At 35.9% G+C, this 20,871-nt stretch overlaps 1 long non-coding RNA gene across 3 annotated transcripts in view; it reads left to right on the top strand.

Moving 5' to 3' along the window:
* LOC111091652 overlaps positions 1 to 20,871 on the top strand; it is a 54,252-nt gene that overhangs the window by 8,887 nt on the left and 24,494 nt on the right. The gene's annotated exons all lie outside the window — the stretch shown is intronic.

The raw sequence follows: 20,871 nt of genomic DNA, 5'->3' as shown, positions 1-20,871 counted from the left end.
TGAATACATAAGAGATGACACAGTATGACAGTTAAGAATATTCAATATTGGAGTGATTGGTTTCTAATCCTGCTTCCAGGTTTCGTTAACTATGCGACCTTGAACAAAATTGATAAACTTTTTGGATCTCATGTTTCTCATATTTACATTAAACATAATAATCATTATTTTACATGGTTGTCATAAATGTTAAATCAGATTATGTATGTAAAACTAAGCTTCTAGTAAGAATGGTGCCACTTAGTGAGCGCACAATAATGATACCTATTTTGAGCTGATTAATATAGTTCCAAGAAATAATTAGAAAAAATAAATTCTGAACTTAAGATGATTCCTGATTTGGCATAAATGGTCAAGTGGCTTTGAAAGAATAGAGAATCTTAACTTCAAATTTTTGATTAACTGGTACAAGAATCGGCAATATGTCTCTAGTAATTACCTTTTAAATCTTCATTAAAAGTCTGTAAAAAGCACAAATGCCTTGTGTGCACATTTGTTAGTTGTATTGTGAAATTAAAAGAAAAATGTGATAAATTGCACATCTGGGAGGGTGCATTTATTTTCTATTGCTGCATAACAAATCACCACAAACTTAGCTGCTTAAAACAGCGCCCTTTCATTAGCTTACCCTTCTATTTCAGAAAATCAACTTCGATAACAAACACCCATTTATTAACTCATGGTTCCCAAAGTTAGAAGTCTGGGCAGGTTTGATGGAGTTCTCTCTTTAGGAAAGAGCCAAAATCAAGTTGTCCACTGGGCTGGGTTCTTGCCTGAAAGCTTTGGGAGGAATCTGCTTCCAACATGCCAGAGTGCTGGCAGCATCTAATTCAAAAGACCTAAGCCCTCTTTCCTTTCAGGCTGTCAGCTGGATGTTAATTTCAGCAACTAGAGGTCACTCTTCAGTCCTGGCATGTCAGCACCCTTCATCTCCAAAGTCAACCACAGTATATTGGATCCTTCTTGTGCTTAGAATCTCTCTCCTTCAGCTATCTTCAGGAGAAAAACTGTCTTAAAGTAATTAGGTTAAAGCCAATCCAGTAGTGCCTCTTTTGATTATCTCAAAGTCAACTGACTAGTAACCTTAATTACCTCTGCAACATTACTTTTACCATTTAATGTAACAGAATCATGGGAATAACACCAGGGAACAAAGGTCATGGAGCCATCTTAAAATCCTACCTATGACAGAGAAATGTGAACAGGTCTGGAAGCTGAGACCTAAGGGAGATCAAGAGTCCTTCCTGAGTATAGAGAATCCAGAAATGGACCCTCAACTTTATGGTCAACTAATATTCAACAAAGGAGGAAAGACTATCCACTGGAAAAAAGACAGTCTCTTCAATAAATGGTGCTGAGAAAATTGGACATCCACATGCAGAAGAATGAAACTAGACCATTCTCTTACACCAGACACAAAAATAAACTCAAAATGGATGAAAGATCTTAAGGTGAGACAAGATTCCATCAAAATCCTAGAGGAGAACACAGGCAACAGCCTTTTTGAATTTGGCCACAGTAACTTCTTGCAAGATACATCCATGAAGGCAAGAGAAACAAAAGCAAAAATGAACTATTGGGACTTCATCAAGATAAGAAGCTTTTGCACAGCAAAGGAAACAGTTAACAAAACTAAAAGACAAGCTACAGAATGGGAAAAAATATTTGCGAATGACATATCAGATAAAGGACTAGTATCCAAGATCTATAAAGAACTTATTAAGCTCAACACCAAAGAAACAAACAATCCAATCATGAAATGGGCAAAAGACATGAACAGAAATCTCACAGAGGAAGACATAGACATGGCCAACACGCACATGAGAAAATGCTCTGCATCACTTGCCATCAGGGAAATACAAATCAAAACCACAATGAGATACCACCTCACACCAGTGAGAATGGGGAAAATTAACAAGGCAGGAAACAGCAAATGTTGGAGAGGATGCGGAGAAAAGGGAACCCTCTTACACTGTTGGTGGGAATGTGAACTGGTGCAGCCACTCTGGAAAACTGTATGGAGGTTCCTCAAAGAGTGAAAAATAGACCTGCCCTATGACCCAGCAATTGCACTGTTGGGGATTTACCCCAAAGATACAGATGCAATGAAACGCCGGGACACCTGCACCCCAATGTTTATAGCAGCAATGGCCACAATAGCCAAACTGTGGATGGAGCCTCGGTGTCCATCAAAAGATGAATGGATAAAGAAGATGTGGTCTATGTATACAATGGAATATTACTCAGCCATTAGAAATGACAAATACCCACCATTTGCTTCAACGTGGATGGAACTGGAGGGTATTAGGCTGCGTGAAATAAGTCAATCAGAGAAGGACAAACATTATATGGTCTCATTCATTTGGGGAATATAAAAAATAGTGAAAGGGAATAAAGGGGAAAGGAGAAAAATTGAGTGGGAAATATCAGAAAGGGAGACAGAACATGAGAGACTCCTAACTCTAGGAAACGAACAAGGGGTGGTAGAAAGGGAAGGTGGGCAGGGGGTGGGGGTGACTAAGTGATGGGCACTGAGGGGGACACTTAATGGGATGAGCACTGTGTGTTATTCTATATGTTGGAAAATTGAACACCAATAAAAAAATAAAAAATAGGACCTGCCAGAAGCAGGCTGGGGCACAAGATAAGAGCTGTTTAGATCTTTGCCATAATATTCATACTGATGATAATATCAATAATAATATTATAAAACTTAAAAAAAAAGTCCTTCCTGAATATAGAACCTCAGTGAACAGAACATGAAGACCCAAACAAACCCTAAGGAGACCCACAGAGGGACTTGGCTAACATCTGGCTTAGGTAACTTTTCTATAGACTACTTCAAGATACCAAGCACACTGACATGAGATACATTTTACCACCATCCATCAGCAGTAAGAGGGAAATCCCAGAACTCAACCTCAGGTGGCTCTTACTGAATGTTTCATATGCCCACCAGCAATTTGTGCTTTCATCAGGCTCAAAATCTATGGACATAAATATGTTGTTAATAAAATTGGAGAAATATGTTGCTAGAACCACAAAATTGAGAAACTTACTATGAAATGAGGGAAATAAACCTTAAGATGCTACTCTCAGGGTGTAAAAGTGTTGCAGCTCTTGAGTGTGATTTTTACAATAGCATAAGAGAATGACTATCTAAAGCTGTCACAAAGTGCTCCTTGAAAATAACTGAACTCAGTACATGACTAATGCATGCCAATAAAATCTCAGCGATATATGTCAAAAGTGATACTCAGAAAAATCTCATCTTTTATTGGCCATCCTGGAGGACTGCTTATCCATGGTTGGGGCAGGGGGAAGGGAGAAAAGATAATTAAAAAGATAACCTTGGTTAATGAAGCATAACTTATATTGATAAAACTACAGAGATGATAAGAGCCCAGCTCAGTTGATTATTACAAAATGAATAGATCAAACTAGCCAGAATCTAAATTAATAAATAGGCTAGGACCTATACAACAGAAGCTTTCCCCATGTCTCTGTCATGTTCCGAGGTCCAGTCTCCTCCCAACTGGTATCTCTTACCCTGATTTATAATTTCCTAGATTAGTTTTGCCTGGTTTTCAGTGTTATATGATTGGAGTTACACAATACATAGTGTTTTATGCCTGGATTTTTTTCTTAACATTATATTATGAAGTGTAGTCGTAGTTCTATCTCACTGATGCATAGTATTCAATTGGATGAATTTATCATACTTTATCCATTCTATACTGTGATACACTTGGGTAATTTCTAGAATTTGGCTATTAAGGGTAGTCTTACTCTAGACATCTGCATACACCCCTTATCCTGCCATCTTCCTACTCCCCACATTTCTATTTGTTATATGCCTGGGAGGGGAATTATTGGATCAGAGTAAATACACATGGTCAGCATTGTTAGATGATATCAAAGTCTTTGCCCAAGTGGCTATCCCAATATATAGTCTTCCTAACTTTAGCAATTTTTAAAAAAATTTTTAATATATTTTTTTAAAGATTTATTTATTTATTCATGAGAAACACACAGATAGAGAGAGAGAGAGAGAGGCAGAGACACAGGCAGAGGGAGAAGCAGACTCCATGCAGGGAGCCTGACGTGGAACTCGATCCAGAGTCTTCAGGATCACACTCTGGGCTGCAGGCGCCGCTAACCACTGCGCCACCAGGGCTGCCCTAACTTTAGCAATTTTTGTGTATAGTGGTACCTCACTGAAGTTTTCTTTTGCATTTTCCTGGTGATAAATTAGGTTATGTAACTTTAATGTATTTATTGGCTTTTTGGATATAGCCAATATAAGAGTATACCCAATGTAAAGAGTAAAGTGCTGCTTTACTCTTACCTCAATTTCTCTTGATTTTTTTGTTATTAATAATTTTGTGAGATTTCTCTATATATTTTGGGTGTGAGCTATTTGTTGGTAAACTATATATTTATATAAAGAGAAAATATGTCCTTCTCTGTGGCTTGCTTAGTCATACTCTTAATGGTGTTTACCAACAAACAAACATCTTTAATTATAAAGTCCAATATTTTTTCTTCTTTCTGGTTAGCATTATTTGTGAGCTGATCATAATATATTTCCTAAGTAGTTCCATTTCCTCTTAGTAACTAGAAATCTTCAAGATAACATTGCCCCCATGCTAACAAAAAGAGAAGCTTGAATGATTTACAAAATCATATTTTGTTTTGAACTCACAAGAGATCTGAGGTTAAAGAAGCAACCAAGTAAACTTAATTTCAGAGTGACAAGCCTCTTTGAAGAAAATAAGGAAATTCAAATTGTTTCAGGTTTGACACTGCAAGAGAGGAAGAGATAGAAACAAGTAAGAAGACATCATGTGAAATTTTAACAGATTTTTAAATGTTAAACGTGAGCTTGCTTATTATTTTAGAGTAAAATTCCATGGTAAAAACAAACAATCCAATTAGGAAAATGGGTAAAAGATATGAAAAGACATTTTGCCAAAGAGAATATACTGATAATAAATAAGCACATGAGACTTCATTAGCCATTAGGGGAAAATGCTTTAAAGCCACAATAAAATATCACCACATACTATTAGAATGGCTAAAATAATAAATAGTGACACCACCAAACGTTAGGATGCAGAAAAACTGGCTCACTCATGTATTGTGGGTGAGAATGTAAAATTACACTGCCACTCTAAACAGAACAAAATAAAACTAGACCTGCAACTATTGTACAACCCAGCAATTGCACTCGTGGACATTTATCCCAGAGAAATGAAAACTTATGTTTACATAAAACCTGATGCACTAATATTTGCGACAACTTTACTCATAATAGCCCCAAACAGGAAACAACACAGATATCATATAATGGGTGAATGGTGAAATAAACTGTGATACATTTAACCCATGGAGTACTACTCAGCGGTAAAAAAGGAATGATCTATTGATTTGTGCAGCAATCTAGATGACTATCCAGGGAATTATACTAAATATAAAAATACAATTCCAAAATATTGCATGCTATATGTTTCCATTTATATAACATGCTTGAAATGACAACATTGCCAAAATGGAGGAAAGTTGAGTAGTTGCCAGGGTTTAAGAAGAGATTGGGGCATGCAGGAAGCAGATATGAGCTATAAAAGGGCAACACAAACCTTGTGATGAAAACTATTCTATATTTTCACTGTATTAATGTCAATATCCTGGTTGAGGTATTATAAGTTAGTTACCATCAGAGAAAACTGGGTTAAGAGTGCACACAGTCTCTCTGTTTTATTTTTTATAACTGCATATGAACCCACAATTATCTCAAAATAAAAAGTATATGGAGAGAAAGTAAGACACAACAGTATCTGAAAAACATAGTGACTTCTAGTTACATTTTGCACTATATGATGAAATGGTATTGTGTTACTAAAAACATTAAAAAAATAAAACCCATATAATTTTAGGCTTCTTTAAATGTCTAGAATATTGAAGTTGGTGGTTTCTATTTTGAGCTAGCCGTTTTAAGTGGCATGATACCAAGTTCTGGGCACTGCATTTTAAGAGGAATTTAAAGGAAATTCAAATCCAAGATATAAGATGAAGAAGACACTAGAAATCAGGTCATACATGAAATAATGATGAAATAGTGTTTACCCACAACAGAGGAGGTAATGGACACGAGACTGTACTCTTTAATTATCTGAAGAATTACTCCCATGAAGGAATTTGATTTCTCTGTAAAACCCAAAGGAATAAAAATAGGATCAACTGGTAGGAAGGTACAAGAAGAGAGATTTCAGTTTGGTTACCAGGGGCTCATGGGTAGGAGGAATGAAAGAGGTTGGTTAAAGAGTACAAACTTTCAGTTATATGATGAATAAGTTCTGGGGATCTAAGGTACAGTGGCATGGTAATTATAATTAATACTGTATTATATATATGAAAATTGTGGAAAGAGTAGGTCTTAAATATTCCCACCATAAAAGAGAAATATGTAACCTGATGGAGGTATTAGCTAATGCTATAGCAATAATCATTTTGAGGTATATATATCACTTATATATTGAGAGAGAAAGAACAAGAGAGAAAGGAGGAGGAAGGGGGGAGCTGCTATCATTGGTTTTTTTTTTTAAAGATTTATTTATTCATGAGAGACACAGAGAGAGAGGCAGAGACATAGCAGAAGGAGAAGCAGGCTCCCTGCCAGGAGCCTGATGTGGGACTTGATCTCAGGACCCCAGGATCACAACCTGAGCCAAAGGCACTCAACCACTGAGCCACCAAGGTGCCCCTACTATCATTGTTTAAGTGCATGAATGATCCCCTTAGCTTCTAATCTACCAGTGGCCCAGGTGGTGAGGAGTTCATTGCATGAATTTGGAGAAGGCCCTCGTCCCCTACTTCTGTGCTATATACTGTAATCAGGTCCTTAAAGTAGCTAGCTCTGCTTTTGCCCATGAGCACACAAAGTCTCTTTAGAAGAACATCATTAGCTTCTGTATGACTTCATTCCCTGCCTGGCAGACACCATTCCACCTCTCCATTTTTCTTTCCTTTCTGACTTTTCCCTCCATCTAACCTTTCTCCTCTATCCCCATCCTGCCCCCACAGAAGTAAAAGTGGAAATGATTGAAGACAAATAGAAATTGGTATAAGCAGGATATTAAAAGTATCTAACAGCTGTGTGGAATGGCATCAGATGATCAAAATGGTTGTGAACACAGTTTTGGAGTTCCCCTTCCATCTGGCATTTAATGCTGTTGGTTAATGGTTGTTGGATTTGTTATGCATCATTGTAGAGGGCCTGGGCAGGAGAGAATGGCACCTTGAGGGCTCAGGGAAGAAGCTAGAAATCAACCAACATAAATTAGTAACAATCTGTATGGCCATCCTGATGTATACATGGAATATCATTCCATGTCTGAGAGAGAGGATGAGTAAGTAAGGGGTAAGGGTATGGGGGAAGGGAGTGATGAAGGCAGCAGTATTAACAAAAGCCAGACAAAAATGTCTGGTACTTAAATATATATTTGCCTAGGACTCACCCATGGTGAATCTTTAATCTTGTTTGAAGGCCTTTTCCCAAATGTTCTGCTGGTTTCCAGATGAGAATTTTCTCATTTTTCACCTCCACTACCCCCATTCACATCCATCCACCTAATTCATGTGTCCTTTAAGAATGTGAACTTATTCGAGTTTTAGCCTACCCAAACTATAATTAGGAAGCTTCGTTGCAAATTTGCTGAAGGAAAAGAGCATTACAGAAATTTAGTTTCAAGTGAATTAAAATGTATTTCATTTTCCTCTGCGTGATAAGACCAAAAGATTGTGATGTGGTAAACAGTGAGTGAATAGAAATTGGGTTCGGTTTATCTCATTGTCCTGCCAATCATTTATATGTTACTTGATTTCACTAAACCTTAATTTCCTCCTCTACAGGGAGGGAGTGAGGATAATACTCTAAATTAATAAGTGTTTAAAACACAAAATAGGCAAAAGTAAGAAGACAATAAATTTAATAGCAGATAAAATTATAGTGGAAAAAAAGTTGAATATAAGTTATTTCTTAGTTTTGTAACTTTTGAGAAACCTTATAGCTTTTATTTACATTTATTATACTGAATATATGTCATGACTAAAGTCTGTCATTATCCACTGACATAGCAGGTTGAAAGTAAAGTAACATATAACTAGTTTATTTTATAAATATTTGGTATTCTCATTAGAAACAATTAACATTCAAAGGTAAGGTTAAGAGAAAAGTCAATAAGCCTTAGGATAAATGAAAGTCAAGCACAAGCTATCATTTTACAACCTTCAAATAGAATTTTGCAGCTTAAAAAATCAGTTCATCTTTGTTAACATTGGTTACTGCTTGGTACTATGCTTACAGACATTTTTCTTCTTTATTCTCTTTGAACTTTTCCTGAAAGGAGTATGCATTAATTTTTTGATCAGAATAATAAAAAATTTATTGAAAATAACTGGAAAACTAGTAAGTAGAATACAGAAGAATAAAAATAATGTGGTAGTCTTTGGTGGCCTTAAGTCTTTGTTAGATGGTAGTACACTAAATTTACATAATTGGAATCAAAGTAATTTGAACTTAATTTTTTTAGAATGAATATTTTCATATAACTGAGGGAAAATAAGCTATATATTTTGAAGATGAGATTTAAAAAGGATATTTCCACACCAATTAGTCATTCCATTCACATTGAAACACTCATAATTTAAGAGTGTGTGTGTGTGTGTGTGATGTATAAAAAGCTTGTGTTGTTTCTTTTGTATGGTAGATATCTTTGATAGAAGATCACTTAGTCCAACTGAGCTATGTGATATGATACATATAAACGGGAAAATAGCCTCTCACTTAAGTTATTTATTCAAACTCTCTAAATACTGTAAATAAGAAAGCTATATTTAGATATCACATCTCTATATTCTCACGTGGGCATTGAGCTGTAAAGCAAACTTGTTTTTTTTAAAGATGATTAGGGTCATGAGAGAGATGGAAAGTTTCTTTACGTTGTCTTGGTTTGTCAAGATTTCCTTTGGATTACAGGTAAGGCAACCAGTGGAAACACCTGCCTAACACTCCTTTTGACAGAATAGAAATTAAGGTGCAGTCCAAATGAGGTAAATATAAGAAATATGCCTCCAAGAAACAAATTAAATGAAATCCTTTAAAAAGAACCTAAAAATTCCAAATGATAAGAAATAACAATTTTATTATATCACTCTCAGGGAAGGAAGGACAAAAGGAAGGAAAGAAGGAAGGAAGGAAAGAAAGAAAGAAAGAAAGAAAGGCAGACAGGCAGGCAGGCAACATGGCCTAAAGAAAACAAGTGATGTAAAGAAAAATGGCAAATTTTAATTTCATTGGTGAGATAAAATTCTTAATATGATTAGAAGGATTTCTTCTTTATGGCTTATATTGACATTTCAAACAGTTCTTTTTTTTAAATAAATTTATTTTTTATTGGTGTTCAATTTGCCAACATATAGAATAACACCAGTACTCATTCCATCAAGTGCCCCCCTCAGTGCCTGTCACCCAGTCACCCCCATCCCCCACCCACCTCCTCTTCCACCACCCCTAGTTCATTTCCCAGAGTTAGGAGTCTCTCATGTTCTGTCTCCCTTTCTGATATTTCCCACTCATTTTTTCTCCCTTCCCCTTCATTCCCTTTCACTATGTTTTACAAACAAGTTCTTATTCGGCATCCTCTGCAATACAGAGGAAAATATCAAGCATTTCTGTTGCTGTTTCTATTTTTTTCCTTTGTTTGCTTGTTTGTTTAAATTTCTCCCCATTACATTGTGATTCAGATCATCTCATGTTAGAATATGAGCTCAGGATTTGAGGAACACTGGCTTGGAGACTGCACACATCACTGAGTTGAGGTATACAAATGGTATCCTAGTTTCAGACAACGAAGAGATGTCATCCAGGAGGACAAGAGTGAGCAAGCGTGTGGATGCTCACGCAAGAGCAGGGGAGTTTGGAAGTAGAAATACTGTGAAAATTCCGGAAGGATATATCAAAAGCTAGTAGTAGGACCCCAGACTTGAGGCTGAACTCGTTTTGATGTGAAAGAGATCAAAAGGGATGGAAAGATCAGTATAGGCTCTCAGTTTGAAGAAACTAGCTTGGTAGAAAGGAGATTCAATATAAGAACTAAGTGATAGAATCTGGCATACAAGGTTGAAAGCTACATGTAGGATGGCTCACCTTTGCCCAGATGTCCTTAGACAGTAACTCAGATGGCAGGAAAAAATACATTTATGCTTCTTGTAAATTTAGAATTACTAATTTTTTGTGAAATATCTACCAGGCCCCACATACTAAACTTTTTATCTTTGAATATAGATCACTTAGTCTCTTCAGTAATCTTCCTGAATTAACACACAAAAATTTACTTAAAGATTAAAAACACACAGCTCAACTCTTCACTTTGAGCTTTTGATATTCTTTTTTTTTATAAATTTATTTTTTTAAAGAATATTATTTATTTATTCATGAGAGACACAGAGAGAGAAAGAGGCAGAGACACAGGCAGAGGGAGAAGCAGGCTCCATGCAGGGAGCCCGATGCAGGACTCGATCCTGGGACTCTGGGATCATGCCCAGGCCAAAGGCAGATGCCCAATCACTGAGCCACCCAGGCATCCCAAGCTTCTGATATTCTATATTCATCTGGTCTCCAAGGAAATTGGATTCAATGTTCTGACAAAATTCTTGGCCATTCAGAACTCATTACAAACACAGGTTATATGTCAAGGCTAAGCATCTCATTACAACTCCATTGGGTATGTGCAAATCTTCATAAAACTCAGCATCAGTTGAGAGAAAATGGGAGAATAATGACATGAACTGAACATAGGAGACCTATGCCATCCATTCCAAAGCTTAGAACCATTCCGTGTGTTAGATGCCTTCATCATTAATTTCTTGCCCATTGTATTTTATTTTGTTAGTAGTAAAGGTTCTAAGAAAAAGCGTTTTTATTACGAAATGTCAATTCTCTGTTGATCTGCATTGCCATCATCACATGTCCTTTATTCTGTTAACAGTCCCTTCCTACTGCTTGTCCCTTCCTACTGCTGAGCTGAAAATTTTTATTATCTTTTTAGTTTCTTACTACTTTCACTCAATCCTAGGAAAACTGCATGTACATATATGCAACTTCACTGACAACTACAATGTCTTCCCCTTTACTAGGAAGATCTTTGCTTTGAGATTAACTTCATTAATATTCATTTGCTGTGAAAGAGCTAGAGTCACATTTCTGCTTTACAAAAATGAACATAAAATCTATATTCTAATTTTGGTCAGATAGTGATATACTGACCTATTGAAACAAATCATATCAAGCTTGAGGATTTCTGTAAAAAAATCCCAATGCATAATAAGCATTCTAATCATTTCACAGTTAAAAATATCTACACATCCTTTTTCTTGATTTAATACCCTATATGTATGCATAGTCCATTTTGGAATCACTGGTTTTAAAATTGGAATTAATTAACACAATTTTGAAGAATTCCCTTATATTCTTTTTGAATATTGTAGTTAATATTGATAAGCCATTTTTATAGGGCTTTCCTGAACTTTTGATGATTTAAGTGGTATATATGTTGCATAAAACCTGAGCTTCATTTTAATGCAAAGCATTAAAGAAAGCTTTTATTGCTTTTCATCATGTTTTCTGTATCATTGCTAGTACTGAGTTAAAAATGACTAGGATTCTCATAACTATTGCCAAATTGTTTTTTTTTCAAATTTACTTATTCCTTATATAAGTGATTCATACCTATCTCCCCAATGAGATAATTTTTGCCATCCTCACCATGAGAAATAAATAGAAACCCCCATTTTATAGATTAGTAAGCAGGCCGACCTTTAAATTAGTGATGTTGATACCAAACTGAGAGCTCTCTATTCTGGGGTATTATTAATATCTCTTAAACTTTTGAGAGACTTTTAACCTATTTGGCTTGTTTTTAACTTATTTAACTAATCTCATGTGGGAAATTCATTCAATCTGTAAATTGATGGGAAGATTGTAAGTTTTACATGAATAGAGACTTTGTTTTACTCACTGAAATATCTTTCTCACCAAGGAACTGTCACTGACATAGAGTAGGCACCCAATAAATATATATTGAATAAAATATTAAACCTGAATGCTAAATTATCTACATTGTTTTAGATTGTTTCTTTTTTATGAGAATAATGAAAACATTGCCAACAAGAATAAATAACCAATGCCCAAACCATTTTATTCTAAGTGAAGATTTGTTACTTCTCTATCCTAAAATACAACTATAAAATCTGGCTTAACATTTAATAACTGAAACAGTGAGAGTGTATCATTCAGATACAGTTGCAGCAGTCAGATTTACTTGCAGAGAACAGAATTCACTCTACAAGCTTAAGCAGAAGGGATGTATAATAGTGTATTAAACAGCCAAAGAATTGTTAGAAATGCTAGAGACACAGAATGTAGACTGAGCTAGGAAGAACATGGACAAACTGGAATGCCATGGTAATTTTGCCTTGATTAGAAAGCTGTAGAATCAGAAAGTTGCAGTGAGACTGGGAAATTGGTGATTACTGTTGCTGTAATCTACACAAAAGAAAATGAAATCTCTGACCTTGCCTTTTTCCACCTCTAACTTAGTCAAGATACAGAAATATATCTGCTTAATGGAATCTCGAGTACATCAAGAATACTAGCTGCAAGAGATTCTGGGAAATATGCTTTTAGCATATAAGCCCCAATATCATATAAAAGCACACAGTCCACTATAAATGGCTTAGAACTTCATCTCCCCAACAACATGGTGGCTCCATCAAATTTAGTTTTCCAATTCCTTTCTAATAAATTAAAAAGTCAAGAATTAGACCAATCCAAGATTATTGGACATGTGGAATCTGACTGGCTTTTTCATGACCTGCCAGTCACATATGAAATGGTGAAACCAAATCTCTAGAATAGAATGCCACAATATATTTAGAAAGCCATATTTAATGTAATGCCACTCTCAGATTAGACATTTTGCCCAATTAACATTTGCAAAGCATAGAAGACAGTATAATACTCTAGCTGAAACAGAAGTAGAAACAAATCAGTAGGAAAAAAATGTATCCAGAAAGAACAGTTTCAGAAGATGCTGCCCAGTTTTAGTACAGTGGAAACTGTAGCAGCTGGCTGACCACCCTGGCATCCAGATTATACTATCTACATGACTTTAGTAAATCTCCTAACCTCTATGTGCTTAATTTTCTCATCAGTAAAGTAGGGTAAATAAAGTAAGTAGAGTATCACTTATTGAGCTTTCTCAGGATTAATTGGGTTAGATTTTACCTGGAGCATTTTAATAGGTATACAATAAATATCAGCTATTATAACTAGTTAATAAGTCAAATTTTTATCTAATACTTACTCTCAGCTTTAGGGCCTGAGACAAAATAAGGCCCAAGCCAACTCTCAAGGTACTTAAAATCTAATTTGGAAGAGCCTGCATTACAAGATGTGAGAAAGTATTATTTGTGAATAGCAAAAATAACAGAGACAGTATGATTTTGGTTTGTTTTGTTTTGAGTAAAGGTAAAGGCCTATAAAGACTAGAAAGTGGAGTTCTCACAGATAGCAGCAGCCTTGATAAACAGAAACTGCCAGTGTAAAATAAGGTTGATCTACTGGGCAGCATAGAAAACACTATTGGACACAGATGGATCTCTCCAGCCAAGCTAATAATTAAAAACAAAAATTATCACAGGTCATAACATCTTCTAGGACTTAGAAGAAATATGATTGTAGATAAAATGGATCAGGCCTTTTAGTTTTTGTTTAGATAATGTTTTTCCTATCAGCAAATAACAGCAGTAATCAGGCTTTCATTCAGCTGTTCTTATTCAGCATTTGTGTAATAAAGAAGGGAGTGGGGTGAAATTAAAACCTCAAAATATATCAATACAACCTGCTTCCAAAAGTAAATCCAAGGTAGGCTGCCTACCCAATATAGCATTAAAGGTGACCATAAGAAATGTGATCGTAGATACATTCAAAGATGCATGACTATGGCAACCTGAATCTGACAAGAAAGATCCAATTTATGTGGAATTTCATATTACTGTAAAAGTGTTAGAAAAATATTCATTTTAATAAGACATTGCTGTGAAAGATTATCTGGAGAGAATATGTGAGACATTTCTTAACAAATCCTCTTAGGATGAATGAATATTTCTTTTCATGTAGCCATGTGCTTCACATCAAGGAAACTATAATTATTTAATAGTCTAATTAAAGTTTTTTATCTGAGATTGCAGTAAACATCTGATTCCCAAAATTCAAAGGAAACAGTATTTTCAACATACATTGGTGAGTCTCTGTTACAAGCTTAATGCTTATCAGGTGCTCTAAGAATACAAAGTTTAAGATGAGGTTCCTGTTTTTATAAATTTTCAATCTACTTGATAGAGTAAGTTACACATGGATGAAGGCAAATAATCAAAGTTAAATAAGACAAAAATATAAGGTAACATGATTAAATATATATACTAGATTTTAAAGGTTAAATATAATTATTCAGAGACTTGAGATTGCTAAGATAGGATATAGACCCAAAAAAAGGAAAAAAAAATATTTGTAGGGGGTGGGATGTTGACAGGCATTGAAGAGAATTAGTAGAGAGGAAGAAAGGGACATTCCAGCAGTGGGAAAGAGAATGATCAAAATGTATTTGAGAGAATCTGTAAAGCTAATATTGCTGAAGTAGAGAATATTATTCAGAGTGGCCCAATAGAAATAAGAAAGAAAATGCCTTTTTGGGACAGATTGTAGAAGTCTTTGAATAGCTGGATAAGGAGCCAGTGTATAAGGGAATACCACTGCAGGATATTTGGCAGGGAAGTAAAAAATGAAATGGGTCTGGCAACAGGAATGCAATAATTTGTATGGAGGGAGACAAGTTGGATGAGAATTTTACAGAAAGTCAGACTTGATGTGCCGAGGGTCTAAACTAGACTGACAGCTGCGAGTACAGAAAGGGAATGTGGAGGTGAAAGGCAGTTTCTAAGGAAGAACGGAGAGCATGGTGCTTATTAGGAAATAATTGGTAGCATTTTAAAAATGATGAAAGTGTTTTTAGTTCCTAATAAAATAGAAAGAGAAAGATGAGGATGGGGAAAGGGAGAGGTTTGACTATTTTTCAGGTAGATTCCAAGGAGAAAAACCTAAAAATTGTGGACAAGATTTTTTTAAATTAATTTTCTAAAACAACAAGCAAAGGTAAATATATGTTTTTATTTTCCAAATAGAAATAAACTGAGAGGAGCTTTTTGACATTGTTAAGTTGTCCATAAGACTCTTGGATTAACACTACTCAGAGTTCCACTAATGGTAATTTTGGTAAAAGAATGAAGACCAGTAACTAATTGCTACATAATGGTCATCTAAAGTATCCACCCATTATTGGTTCACAAGATGACTCACTGTGTTGACAATTGTAGCACCACTGACTTTATAGAATACTTGCTGGAGCTTAGTTGCATTTCTATGATTCTTCTGGGGGGATCACTCACATGGGCAAATATCAATTTACCATAAAATAATCTCAGTAAATAAGCCAACAGTAAACATCATGAATACAGAAAGAAGAGGTACGCATGCGACAAAGTGGATTTCTGAGTGGGATGAATGTAAAGAAGTCTGCACTGACAGGTAGGAGTCTTTAGGAAAGAATTTAATTTTCCTGGCCAGATTCCTTCATGGCCAATAGTTTGTGAGCAATAATAGAAACATCAGGCATAAAATGAAAAATATTGATATATTCTCCATTTAAAAGGGGCTTAATTTAGCATGAGTATGCACGTGGCTTGATCAAATATATTATCTGAATTACTTGCAAGGCATATTTCCATGGATCAAAGGTTAACTTGTTGCTATGATTACTGTGGAAAAACTAGGCCTAACTGATGCCTAACTGAGAGATTCTCCAAGTGTCACTTGATGTATTAAATAAGGAGCTACCAACATGGGGGCAGATCCAATTTTGATGTCTCTGTTAGAAGCTGTTTACTGAAAACTATCAGAAGAGTTAAATGGTAGGAGAAAGATACATCTGTAAGAAAGAAAAAAAGAGTGGGTAACTGAATAAATGACTGGGGGAAATGAATGAGTTCTCCTTGCTGTAAGTTCTCCCAATGTGGAATCTCTACAGTTTTATACTGTTGCTGGGTATTGTGAGTTCCCTCTTGAAGCAGTGCCCTTTCAGGTTCTGATACAGATGACTGTGAAGCAAAATGCAGGGGCCATCTGGGAAAACAGGTGTAAAATGGGCCAACTAATTACAGCCTTGTCAACTCACGGCTACAAGGCAACCAGTGACTGCCCTTTTAGTGAATTTGGGGTGATTCCGACCAATTTTATTAAGAAATAGCACATAAGGGGAAAAGATATATGTCACAGAGGGAAACAAGACCAAGATTGTAATCTTTTTTGATCTGAAGAGAGAAAGTGAAGGAATTTTTAGGAAATGGACCATTAAGCCAAACACAGAAAGAGAAAGATGGATAGCTTGTTTCAGGGCTACCTCCTACTCTATTTTATTTGCTGGAACTACATAGTCAGACTTGATCAAAAAAGGAACCCCCAGATGGGCAATGTAGCTTTCCCATTCATAATCCACACCAGTAGATTCAGCAGGCTTCCCAGCAATCTTTTATGAAACTATAGCTACAAACACTCTCTGGATCACAACCAGAAAATAAAAAATCTCTATTATCCTGAAATATTCAGTGGCAAACAAAACTTTAATGTCTGGGACAATAGCCACATTTCAATTCCCACATCCTGGGTCTTTTCTTTAAAATCATCACAAAATGGAAGCAGACTATAAATCCCAAAGGGAAAGAAAAGTTATTACCAGGATCTATAGGGCTGTTTACTCCCCATACTATGCTTTGCCTGGAGGCCAGGAATATAGCATTTTATCAGAGCCCTGCTCAGTGAAGTGGAGGACACATATCCAGATGGCAGAGTCACCTGCTTCTAGGCAATGCATAGAAGCAATTATTGTTGTTTGGCTTTAGTCCAGAGCAAAAATAAAGAGTTTAATATGTTAGGCCCAATAACTATATTCTGGTTGATCCAGGAAGTTTTAGAGAAATAATATATTTTCAGGAGGAAGTTTCATTTTGAACTATAATTGGTAAAACAAACAACAAAAAAATTTCCCTCAAAATCCATCAATATTTCTAATAATAATTGTGCTGGCTTATTTTGAATCAGAACATTCTTTAAAAAAAAAAACCTTCAAATCAGGGTTCTTTGGTAATATTTTAGAATGTGTCTTTATTTACAGCAGTAAAGATGTCAACTACCACTTCTAAAAAAGAGACCTATAAGATAATAAACATAGATATGTTCATACTTGGAAAATAGGTATTTTAGGTAGAGCCAGGTTTGCTTGAGAATAATTTAATGTCTCTGTACCTACAATTCTTAATTTACTAACTTAATTAATGCTAAGTTTTTCTTAGCAGAAAATTATTTCTGCTAGACTCATGACCATAAATTGCCTATCATTTCTTACATGATGTATAATTTTCTAATTCATCTAACTTTTTTAAATAAAGAAGAAAGGTAGCCCTCTCCTACCTTTTTTCTAAAAGTACTTAAGGAGGTATCCAAAAATATGTAGAAAATAAAAAAATAAATAAACAGATGAAGAAATTGAGAAAGATGACAAGAGACATTTCCAGGTTGTTCTTTAGAAATAATGATTCATACTTTGCTCCTTCCTTCATTGTGTGTCCTCCCTCTATTCTATGACTACCTTCTCCCTTGGCGGGTGGGGTGGGAAGTGTAGCATACATTGTGTTTGTTCCTACCAACTGCATTAATCTCTGGAGATTTGGGGTCCAAGAGAGATATATGACATGCCAGTATAGGAGATATATGTCATGCCAATATAAACAGTAGCCAACAGCATTCTAATATTCTCATGGAATGAAATTTCCCCGGATCCAATTCACCAACATTTAGAATAAAAAGATTCTTAACACTGTGTTACTGTAAAGTCTTTAAAACATGAATTAAAAAAATATTTTCAGATTAATTCTTGGACATGTTTTAAAGAAAATGAAACACCTAAAATATTCTACTAAGATCCTTCCTTTTTCTTTTCTCATTTAAATTGTAGTCTCTTAGTGTCTACAACATCTGTTCCAAGAGTCAAACATGTATATAGTTCCTCAACAAATGTCTGTTGAGTATTTAGTATGAATTACATATTGATCTAGTTCATCATTGTCCCCTGACATAGGTAAACAGCTAACAGGCAACTAGTTATGTCATATTTTCTCTGTTGCAACCACTAACTCAATTTCTTCTTGTGACCTCCCTTCATAATGATTAGCACAGGAAATTGAGAGACAAGGAGAGTTGGTAGTAAATGAGGGGCTCCACAGCAGTGGCAAGTGGAGCTAGAAAATTGAGGGCATGAAGAACATAGAAATCAGCATATCAAAAAAAAAAAAAAGAAATCAGCATATCTTGCTCATTATTTGCTTTGGGGACAAGTGTAGAAAGAGGTATCAAGATTAATTGACAGCTTTCTAACTTGTACAATCCAGAACATGGACGCCATTCACCAAACAGGAAACACCAGAAAAGGAGCCATTGGGAGATAGGGCTGGCGAATGTGAGCTCAATTCTCCTTTCAATACTGCATTTAACCAATACTAGAACATTTAAGTTAGAAATGTCTAATAGATCATGGATGTGCTTGTATGGGTCCAGTGAAGTGGACAGGAGGACCAGATTGAGAGTTTTCAGCAATTAAATTATGAGATGAAGCAGGAGGGGAATGGGAACCTAGGCCAAGGTTAGAACCCTGTGGAATATCAACATGTAAGGAACAACCAACAGAAGAATACATTTAGAAAGCTGAGAGTAAGAACACAAGAATTCTGTCTTAGCCTTGAACCTCAGACAGTGCTTTGGTGCAGGTAGTTTATCTTGGTAAGTTTTCCAGAGAATAGGAGTGGGGACTGGGAAGAGCTGAAGAAGGAGGGAGAGTCAATCTGAGATGTCTTACTGAGCTCGCCACCACTATGGGCAACAGTTCAGTGCTTCTGGGTACCTCTAAGAAGCCATATATAATGCACCCCCAAAACTGTCCAAACCAAGAGACATAAAGAAGAAAAAATTATTCTTTGGTTCTGATCCCCATAGTCAAGATGTGCCCTTTGGGTTGTTAGATCTCTTGTACTTCCATGTTTATGCCTATTTCAGAATGACTGAAAGGGTCCACATAGCTAACTCATGAGGTGGTAGGAAGGAAGTCCCGGGATAGAAATAGAGAGATATATGAGGTGAGATGTTTTCATGTTACAAGTGTGTGTAGCTGAGTGCCACAGCAATACCTGGAATAAAAAGAAAGGCCAAGAGGATAAGAAGTGGGGCACACATTAACACCACTCATATCTATTCATGTACCACATTAAACACAATCAAATATACTTTGATTTAGTAACTATCTGCAATCTTTAAAACAAAACAGAATATACAAGGGTAAATGGAACAAGCTGCAGTCCCAGTTAATGTTTTGTTTTGTTTTTAATGTTTTTATTAGTATCCATCATCTTTTCTTCTACTACCCACCCTGGATTTCTCTCATCTTAAGACAGCACTTAAGTGGGTGTAGCTTGTTCGCTTGCCTGATGTGATGACTTCATCCATGAGAAGATGGAGTTCATAGTTGCTTGTTCTTGTTGCATTGTGACTGCTGCAATTGCAGGTTCACAGTTATCACTGGACAGACACTGGACAGACTGTATTCTTTGGAGTCTGACAGCAATCAACTTGCTTGCCACCAAGTGACTGGCTGGAATTCTCAAGGATGGAGCCTGAACAAAGTCTCTATTGGTTTCTGTTGCTGCTGAGAGAAATGTAGCGAGGTCAAGTTTAGTGAAAGGGAGACCATTCAGTTGGGCCCTGCATAGCTCTCTTCCTGCAACCATGGTTTATTATTCTGGGTCCATTTGGGAAAGATAAGTCATACATAGTTTGAACAGGGAAAGTTTAATATAAAGAATTATTAACTATAGCTTGATTGTGGTGTTCATTTTAATATATATATGTGTATATATATATTGTACACTTTATATATATATAATTTTTATTTGCCAATTTTACCACAATAAAGCTGAAAAAACAGAATAATTAGCTGTAAGAAAGTACTTGAGTAATTTGGGATAGGCTAATAACAAATGAAGATAAATCTAAAAATACAGGGATGGCAGATATAAGGAGTAGCCACAGCTCCTAGGACTGAGATAGAGCACCAAAAGAAAAAGCCCTCCATCCCCAGGGCTATAATATAGACCTTATTGATGATAACATGGCTGGGGCTTACTGGATGGCAGTAAAGTCACTGTGATGTCAAGCCAGCAGAAATCTGTTCTATAATATGTTGGGGAAAGTTGTTCATGGAGAAGTGTATTTTGTAGAAGGCTACAAGATCCTTGGAGAAAAGAGGAAGCTATAGGCTTCTGGGTGCTACTGACAGCTGTAAAATGCAGGAGTCAAAGCTGGAGAAGACAGCAAACTACAGGAGTCTGGCAAACAAGTACACTGCAACCAAGAAGGAACACTTGCAAGGTCTCTCCCACCCTCTACAGTAACAAAACCTAACTGTGCCATCGGGCAAAGCATGAATATTTAAAAGGTCCAGATTTGCTTTCATGAAGTAAGCAAAAAGGGTAAATTTGGAGCTGAGAGGCAGTGGTTCCATAACCAGCACACATGGCCATACTACTCATGGGCCCATTGCACAAGGACTAGGTCTCAGAGAGAATCAGGCTGACATTCATAGGACATATATA

This window comes from Canis lupus, chromosome 22, assembly GCF_011100685.1.
Source record: "Canis lupus familiaris isolate Mischka breed German Shepherd chromosome 22, alternate assembly UU_Cfam_GSD_1.0, whole genome shotgun sequence".
NCBI classification, from domain to species: Eukaryota; Metazoa; Chordata; class Mammalia; order Carnivora; family Canidae; genus Canis; species Canis lupus.
The sequence above is the reverse complement of the archived record's forward strand: the minus strand, read 5'-3'. Positions and strand labels throughout refer to the sequence as shown.